Source organism: Macrobrachium rosenbergii, chromosome 12, assembly GCF_040412425.1.
Source record: "Macrobrachium rosenbergii isolate ZJJX-2024 chromosome 12, ASM4041242v1, whole genome shotgun sequence".
Taxonomy (NCBI): Eukaryota; Metazoa; Arthropoda; class Malacostraca; order Decapoda; family Palaemonidae; genus Macrobrachium; species Macrobrachium rosenbergii.
Genome location: NC_089752.1, coordinates 60,155,320 through 60,165,661, shown reverse-complemented (window position 1 = coordinate 60,165,661; position 10,342 = coordinate 60,155,320). Strand labels below are relative to the sequence as shown.

Sequence of the window (10,342 nt, the reverse complement as noted above, 5' to 3'; positions counted from 1 at the left end):
GGTTAGATTTTGAAGGGGCCGATGACATTCATTTGTCTCACTTAACAGATGTGTGTGTGTGTGTGTGTGAGAGAGAGAGAGAGAGAGAGAGAGAGAGAGAGAGAGAGAGAGAGAGAGAGAGAGAGAGAGAGAGAGAGAGAGAGAGAAGGAAAGAAGAAATAAATGGCATTTGATAAGATTGCTTAATTTTATTTTAGTATAAAGCATAAAGGCTACATTAAAGATATAAAACTAAAATCCACATTGTAAAAATAGCTTGTGAGTTTTTCAAAATCTCAGTCTTTCGACTGCAAGCTATGAAAAACACACGTGTGTCCTTTCGTGAGCAAGTTTTAGTGGTTAAGGAGGGCTAAATAAATCTCTTCCGATAGGGCGATATGTCTACTATGGTCACTGTGAAGGAGTTAATGGACTGTATCAGTTACAACCTAGCCTGCAGAGCATAAGTAAATACCATGACCTGAAATGTTGGAACCAATTTCTAAGTCAAGCGCTTTACTCCTTTGTTGAAAAATCCAAGGAAAGATTGTTATCGCTCTCTCTCTCTCTCTCTCTCTCTCTCTCTCTCTCTCTCTCTCTCACACACACACACACACACACACACACACACACACACACACAAATTAAGCCTTATCCTTTATTTTTTCTCTAGCGTATTTCAACAATCTTTCTTCTGAACTGTCATCTCTCACCTGACAATTTTCTTCCTCATTTTTCATATTTTGGAGAACCTCAGATATTATGTGTATATACATATATGTATATATATATATATATATATATATATATATATATATATATATATATATATATATATATATATATATGTATATAGGAATATGTATGTATAGGAAAGGTGCTATCAACTATATAGTACGCCACCACTGGGTGGTGCAATGCACAGCTGGAATTACACAAATTTTGAATTTGACTAAATCCACGATATTGAGAAATTATGCAATACGCAATTCTTTCTTTTTCACGGGCTTGGGCCCCCTGCTTTTTTTCCAGAAGCCCTTTAAAGTCAAAGAATCATATATTGTCATATCACTGTATATCGTAACACTGTACAAGAAAGGTCTGTCTGTCTCCTGTATTCGTCAAAAAAGTGATTGTTCTTTGTACGCCAATAATAATAATAATAATTCTAATGATGATAGTTACCATAGAAATAGTAGCAATAATGTCAAAACCCCTGATTTTTCGGTAGAAAATAAGAAAACCCCTGAATTCATAAAGATATCAGCAAGAGGAAGGAAAATAGGCATCACATAACCCCCATTATACCAACATCGTTCCAAAGATTCCACGTTAGAAGTGTGAGCTCTCACCTTGGCGTCGGGTGTGGTAAAGCCTCTCGTTTGGCTGGTTGCTTCGGGGAACCGGAGATGAAGGGAGGTGGCGGGGGAGGGGGATGGTTAAGGAGGACGGGTAGCTTCTGTTGGTGACGAGGTGAGAATTAATGGAGCCTGAAAGCCCGAGGGGATAAGAGAGTTCGAATCCTACAGGAGTCAAATGGGAATGAGGGAAAAAGCTGGAGATAAAATACCTGTGTTGTTTCCTCTCGGGGTTCTTTATTCGTATGAGAAAAAAAAACGGAGTAGTTCCATTTCTCTGAATTCAACATCCTGTAATTTACTAGGAGAGTTTTTAAACGTGGTTTTTTTTTTTTACCAAATACAGCACATAATTATTAGTTGCTTACTCTATTTTAGTGAACTAAACATATTTTACTCTGCAGATTTAAAACTTTTAACTATCAAAAATACAAAAAAATAAAGTAATAAATAAACCATAAAAGTGCAAAGCATTACAATGTCCATACTGATCTATTAATATAATTATTTTTATGCTCAAGCTACAAACAGCTACATAAAGACAACTGAATTTCTAAAATGAGGTTAAAGACGAAGGTATCTTGACGCCATATTGGTTCCTTTATTACGATGACATTTCCTCAGATCTGGTTGAGGTCGATGTCATTAACCAGGTTCGAGTAACAGGTGTGTGTGTGTGTGAGAGAGAGAGAGAGAGAGAGAGAGAGAGAGAGAGAGAGAGAGTTTCTCTTGAAATCGTACCTTAGTGCAGAGCCATCCATCTTTGCAAGAGAGGAATAGAATTCTTTTTTATTGTTTCTTCAGTAATTTATTTTCCTCTGAAGGGCATTTGGAGTTATTGCTGTAAAGAATGTAACCTTGAATTATTTAAGGAGGTAAAGAACGCCCTGTTTCTCTGCTTAAATAATATCTTATAAAACGAAAATTTGATTTATGTAATAATAATAATAATAATAATAATAATAATAATAATAATAATAATAATAATAATAATAATAATAATAATTTCACCACATTGCTATCGAATCGAATAATTTGTCCGTATTCCTTAGAAATGAGACATCAACTATTTGAACATTATTGCATCAATAAATAAATGTTATAAATCCCACATATACAGTACGTCAGTTTTTTTACATTTTTTCATCTAACTGATCAAAATATAAAAAAAAAAAAAAAATGAAATCTCGAGTTCCACCAGCCTTCATAACTAGTAAGGCATTACTCATTTCCCTACAGAAGCAGTTAACATCATTTCTTCTCTTTTTATTACAGGTACGATACCTGTTCATTCAAGAGGGAGGCGGAGGGTTGCGATAAGCATCGTGATCTTATGACAACTAATGCCGGGCAGCAAGATTCGACAAAAACTGGGAATATATTTCTTTTGCCTTTTTGTGAGTAGAAGCATCGTGCGTATTAAGTTTTCTAGTTTATATGTATGTATGTATGTATGTATGTATGTATATACATACACACACACACACACATATATATATATATATATATATATATATATATATATATATATATATATATATATTATATATATATACATACAAACATAAACATATATATATATATATATATATATATATATATATATATATATATATATATATATATATATATATATATGTGTGTGTGTGTGTGTGTGTGTGTGTGTGTGTGTGTGTGTGTGTGTGTGTGTGTGTGTACTACTCACATCAGTAACAGAATTAACATTAATTCATGTCAGCCCTTCTTTCCTGTTAATTTAAGTCGTTTATGTCAGTGTTAGTTCGTGTTAATAAGCGTAATTTGATTCACAGCACATGTGTGTGCGTTTGTGCTTATGTAAAAGAGAGAGAGAGAGAGAGAGAGAGAGAGAGAGAGAGAGAGAGAGAGAGAGAGAGAGAGAGAAATGTTACAGCCTTTTGGATATTAAAAAACCATAACATGTCATCTATTATAAATAGCATCAGGGTCGTGTAGAATTAGAGAGAGAGAGAGAGAGAGAGAGAGAGAGAGAGAGAGAGAGAGAGAGAGAGAGAGAGAGAAATGTTATATCCTTTTGGGTACTAAAAAACCGTAGCAGACCATCTATTATAAACAACTTAAGGGTCGTGTAGATTCCTGTGATTCCCCCCCCCCCCACCCCGCCGCCCCTCTGGTGCACTAGCTTTTAATCCATGATTAGGCCTTAAGGAGATTTTTCACTTACAGCACGACCTCATTTTCTCTGTCAGCTAGGGATGGTAGCATTCATTTCCCATGAAAGAGTTGTGGAATTGGGAATTTTGCCATCGCAATTACCTTTTAAATCTGAAACGCGGAAAACACACACACTCACATTTTCAACTTGGTTAGCTGCTCCTGGTGTCGAGCGAGGTCTATATAAATCGCTGGAGACTTGGAGATAAAACCACAATGGTCGCCTCGAGTGAATTAATAGACGTAATCGGCCTACATTCTAACCTGAGGAGTATAGATAATCGCTCGACTCGAAATTTAGGAACCATTTACTTGCCCTTTGGTTATTCTCCATTGTTCCGTAATCTCATACCTCTCTCTCTCTCTCTCTCTCTCTCTCTCTCTCTCTCTCTCTCTCTCTCTCTCTCTCTCTCTCTCTCTCTCTATTTGCTTTAAAGAAGGATTAGTAAACTATTCCTCCATTTTATTATTTTTCAAATTTATGGGAAGAATGATTGCGTTACGGTGGAGATAGAGTTTTTCTCCATAAGGAAGGATACGGAAATTTCGGAAAGAAAATATATTCTTTTTGAAACCAGATACAGGAAGCTCATCTTTATTTTTATTTCAATTTAATTGTCCTTCGACATATAGGGTTCTTTCATTTTGACGCACACACATAATAACACAAACATGCACAAACACACATATCACATGATATCAAAATTGTATCCAGTGGCTCAGGCCCAAAATAATTTCGTAGATAACGAAAGGAAAAGTCTTGCTCAGGATTTTCCATAGCCTTAATGATGTTTGGATCTGATTCATAAATCTCCAAGTGCTTATGTAATGAATTTTGCTCCCGTAACGATATTGAATCATCTGCAAATGCCAGAGATGATTTATAGTATTAAATTAAAAGTAGTCTAGCCAAGGTGTGAATTCTAATATCCGTCTGATCTTGATTGATGATGAATATTTCTGGAAAGTAATATGAATATTTATTGGGCTTGAATGGCTTTGAAGTTTGCTTCATACTCCAGGATGGAATATTCTAATATATATTGACTATGGTACGGAAATACTTATTATTTAAGAAATAATAGAAATTCTATTGTTATGAGCACTGTCTAAAGACAGAAAATCACACACACACACACACACACACACACACACACACACACACACATATATATATATATATATATATATATATATATATATATATATGTGTGTGTGTGTGTGTGTGTGTGTGTGTGTGTGTGTGTGTGTGTGTGTTTGTGTGTGTGTGTGTAAAAAAATAAAAGGCCCATAAAAACACTATTTATACGTTGCAACCATATATTTCGGACATTTCTGCTGAGTCCCTGTTCACCGGTCAAATATGGACAGTTGATGTGTGACAGGAGTATATAAGGCATATGTAGGTGTTGCAGTGCGACGCTGGTGGTAAGCAGATGACTGTTGACCCGGGATAGACGGAAAACAGGTTATTCCCTGGTGTTTTGGGCCTCGTTCACTCCTATTCTCAAGTAAGTGTTCCAGCGAATACTCGACGCAGAAGGGAGCGAACGAAGCCCAAAACACCAGGGAATAACCTATTTTCCATCCACCCCGGGTCAACGGTCATCTACCTACCGCCAGCGCCATACTGCCACAACTACATATACCTTGTATATATATATATACTCTCCTGTGGCACATCATGCGTCCATATTTCACCAGTGAACAGGGATACAGAAGATGAAGTGTCCGAAATATATGGTTGCAACGTAAAAACAGTGTTTTTATGGGCCTTTTTATCATATTATACTGTTGGATTACAGTAAAGACATTCATTTATATATATATATATATATATATATATATATATATATATATATATATATATATATATATATATATATATATATATATATATATATATACTGTATACACGGAGGCATTTCCGTAAATACGAAAGGTGGGCGGCCAAGCTCTTCCATTACACATTACTCTGGACGCCAGATCCCCTTCTTTCTGCTCGTTACAGGTACGATACCTGCTCATTACGGAGAGTGGGCGTGTTGCAATAAGCAAGGTGTTCATATGACGTCCGACGCCAATCATCAAGAAATGGATGAAAGCTTTTCATGGAACGGATTTCTTGAACAGGACGTGGTGTGAAGACAAGCCTTGTAGCGCGAATGTTTGTTTTCCTAACGTCTGATGGTTTTCATACCCGAAATGTGGTTTTTTCTCCCTTCCTATTTCCAAGATACGCACAGTGTTTGCAATGACGTATGAATGTTTTCTGTACTCAGGATAATGAGTTTTTTCCTATGATTGCTTGAAAATATTTACAATGTTTTTTAAAAAAGAAAATAATTTGGTTTATTTGGATGAGTTCTGAAGTCCACACCAGGCCTCTTATTCCCTAGAACAAATTATCGCATTGCCTTTGGGCAAGGACCCCTACTAGCATAAGGCGAGGTTAATTTGAACCAACTGACATCCTAATCCATTTATGGGGGTACACAGGGAACCAAGAGTGTGCCAAGTAGAAACGTTAAGAGCCAGGACCGATTTTTACTTATCAGTATTCACCAATGTGATGACATCATCACATTGGTGAATACTGATAAGTAAAAATTAAAAGGGAAGTTAGATAAATGACTCATAAACATAAACGTACCAGTGTCCTATAACAATAATGAGCTATGTAATTTCAATGGCCACAAATCATCCACTTTACGAATAAATGGTAAAAATGTATCAAAAGCAATTGCCACAGAAAAATTACGTTAAATGAAGATGAATTGTTTGAAAAGTGAATTGTGAGAGCGTCATAAATGTCCATTTAATTCAAATTGATATTCGGATATATACCAAGAACTATTGGCTGAATATCAGGATAAATAAATAAAAAGAAATTAGCCGTCCTTGTACCGTGCATTTTCAAAACGCCAAGTTTAAAAGAATCATAAACTAAATTCAAGAACTAGATGCAAAATGCTATTGTAGTACGGTTTTCCTCATGCATGAAGCCGACTCACACCGATCCAGGGAAGTTAGTTTGCTGTTGCTCATAAATTTGTCAGTGAAACTGACGCTCAGAACATCGTTAGTTATGGAACGTCTCATACATTCGAGACATCCACTCCTCTGTGGAATGGATGTTGTTGAAAGCCCCAGTTCAACGTCTTTTGTAAATACTTCAAGTCCAGTCTTTATCCTCGTGCAGTGCAGGGAATTTGCTCAAAGCACAGTGAAGAGTATTTGGGCATTTCTGCTTTTTAAGAATTTACTTAGTCAGTTTTTGTTATTTCATTAACAACTTTGCAGGGATGAGACACCCCATTCGTTTAATAATATCTTACCAATATTTCTGTTGTACAAATACGCAAAGGAGAGCTTTGGCTAAGGGCAGGGCAATGTAAATTTCCTTTTCGCAAAACTTTGCTTTTGACTGACAGTGTGTAAGAGCTAAACGGAATGAGTGATTGGTATTCAAAACGAAAACTAAGAAAATGATCATGCATGCAAGATGACAGACAGATATTACCAAATAGACAGGTTTCAAAACTGACAAACACGCATGCAGATCATTATCACAACACGTCTACATTGTCTCCATCTTCCATGAGCTTCAAAGTCCACTGTGATTAATGGTTCTGAAGAGTTCTGGGGATTAAAGTTATATAACATTTGCCTTCGTCGAGACTTCCAGTGTGTTTTGAAGCTGAGGACGCAGTACCTTTGTAATCTCTGATACACAGATTTTTAGTAGTTATAGTAGTTGGAAATCTGGGTTATAGCTACTTTCAATGTTTATTATGGTAATAATGATAATGATAAGAGTAAGAGCAGCTGTGATCATAATGATGATAAAATGAATTATGTAAAAGTTATGAAGTTTATATGGGTGTGGAAGGTAATAATAATAATAATAATAATAATAATAATAATAATAATAATAATAATAATAATAATAATAACATTCAATCGCATTACAAATGACGGGACAGAGAGGTTAAAATTCACAGAAGCTTCCACAATCTAAGGTTACCGTCTGAATTAATTTCGTCTGAACGAAGTAAGACTTACTGTTCGAAAAACCAAATGACACCCAAAATTGACAGCATTTTCACAAGTATCAACTAAACGTATGCGGGTAAAGACATCCCGTACAATAAGTGTAGCGAGGCTCACCCGAATGATATAACCAGTGAATTATCTATTGCTTCAGCTGTTAGGACATTGGCAAAAAGAGAGAGAAGGGAAAACGCAGTTTGACGCACTTCTAACAACTGTTACGAAATCATTAACGTAACATCGCAGGTGGATGTTAATTACATATGTGATCTTTCACCTTGATTGCCCACTCGTCAGCGGCGTAGGAGTTAGTAATCTGTTTAATAATTCCGGAACGAATTATAAAAATAATAAATAAATGTTTGCGCTATTACAGCATACTACCTAGGAAATGAGTAGAGTCATCCAGCTTGCTATCTCGCAACAAAGTCACGCACGTAAGATAAAACCGTTAATATTAACGCTTGCATGCACACACTCACACACATAGTATATATATATATATATATATATATATATATATATATATATATATATATATATATATATATATATGTGTGTGTGTGTGTGTGTGTGTGTGTGTGTGTGTGTGTCTTTGTGTGTGCGTGGAGAAATGATAATGCAGTGAACATATTTGGAGTCTTCCCTCCTGTCCACTGACTCACACTATCTGAAAAGAAAGGAGACACTAACAAATACATTAGAAAACCAGCTGATCCTAAGTTATTGGGGTTTCCTAGCAAATTAAATTGCAATATATAGTATGCGCTCTCTCTCTCTCTCTCTCTCTCTCTCTCTCTCTCTCTCTCTCTCTTCCAATAACGTCTTATGTAACGTTTCTCTTTCCTATTTGCCCGTGTCTCTGTATGATTTTGTCCCAAGAAATTAGTTAAAAAAATATTCATCAATAATTCAAACTATACTCCTGATATATATATATATATATATATATATATATATATATATATATATATGCATATATATATATATATGTATATATATATATATAATGTATGTATATATGTATGTATGTATTACGTAGAACAACGTCTTGCCTTCTTTAAGGGGAATCTTTTTCTACTTATCAGTTCCACTTTAAGGCCATAAACGTAATTCTATTAATTATTTTATTAATTAAATGCTGTAAATTATATTCCTCTTATTCAGTTAACAAAGATAACTTAAACCGATAACCTATTGCTCATTTCTAGCTCATGCCAGAAACGATAAGAATAAGGAAAGAACTTGAAGAACATGGTTTAACAATAAAGAATGATATTCTCTTTTCTGAAGGAATATAGATTTATAGGAAAATAGCAATAGCGAAATCTGATTGTCTGCATCTATACGTTATGAATACATTATGCACACCAATATGCGAGACTTTAAGGATTTGAAGTTCTCTGCAAACAGATTTTAGCACATTCTACCCCCACTGGATGGCTGGTAGTCAGACCCTTTGAGAATTAGTGCGTTAATTGCCATTGAACTGGGAGGCCATGTTAATGGATTACGCAGATTTGTGTAATGTCGTGGTTTAATAGTTTACTGTCAGGGGTTTGTGATGCCGTGTTCTAGTGGTTTAGTGATATCTTAGAACTGCATAACGACGACGTGCCCAGTGCCCACCCCTATCGCTCGTTTTCTTATAGATTTTTGGCTTCCAAGTGCACAGCAGTGACTGTTCACCGACGATGTACATACCTCACCCTTTACTGCAATTTGTATACAGTTCCCAAAGAGGAAATCCCAATTTCAAGGGATCTAGACACACTAGAAGGAGATTCTTAAAGAGATAAATTTTCTGGACTTTCGGGAATTCATGAAATCGTTTAAAAACATCCTTTGCTTGTTGTATCAGTACAAAACTTAGCAAATTTGCCGGACTATTGGGAAACACGTTGTATAAATATGCCACCTTTCATTTACCGATGGTTCTCTTATTGGAAACAGAAGGAGACTTAGTAACTTCGTCTCATAACAAGCAGATTGTGCATTTCGGAACATAATTATTACACCATAATTACGAGTAATAAGCCTTGCCGAGGCTCAGAACGGCTAATAATAATAATAATAATAATAATAATAATAATAATAATAATAATAATAATAATTTATTTCTGAGGAACCAGCCCATTTGCCAGTGAACGAAGACCACCTGCATCCTTGACTATAATCCGACCTGGTCTAATGACATGGTTTTCCTAATGGGACCGGCCAGTGGAGGTTGCCATGGAATTATATTGCACTTAAATGTTCGACGATCCAGAGGGCGAATCAGACATCAGTGAATATCTGGGTAGGATTCTTTAATAATGCATTAATGCAACAGCACGTTATAATGTTAATACACGCTATATTCTGAAATTTATTTCTAATCTTTTCGCTGCTTTCAATAGGAATTTTGAACATAAACCTTCGATGCTGGTGACGATTGGTTGTTTCTAAATGTATTTGTAAAGTATTCATTTGTCATTGCCACATAGATTCTTCCCAGGCACTTTAAACCAACGCCTAGAAGTGTTCTGTACATATTAAGTAGTTCATGTTTTGTAAAGTTATTACAAATCAAGTGCATAAGATTTCGATAAAAAAAATGACATTATTTTCACTAATTTACAATTGGAATTTAGACTACTATATATTACAATCCTCCACCAGTGGTTGTTCACTCACGTCTGAGGGAATTGTGATCAAAGGCGTTAAATTGTTTCCTAATAAGAGTGGTAGTTGACTGGGTTCCTATAGGATTGGAGTTC

The 10,342-nt window shown here is 35.4% G+C and overlaps 1 long non-coding RNA gene across 1 annotated transcript in view; it reads left to right on the top strand.

Annotated features, from left to right (window-relative positions):
• Positions 1–2,612: 2,612 nt before the first annotated feature.
• LOC136844244 (uncharacterized) overlaps positions 2,613–10,342 on the top strand; it is a 138,794-nt gene continuing 131,064 nt past the window's right edge. Inside the window, exon 1 of the long non-coding RNA XR_010854788.1 lies at positions 2,613–2,734. This is a non-coding gene — a long non-coding RNA (uncharacterized lncRNA). The remainder of the gene's footprint in view (positions 2,735–10,342) is intronic.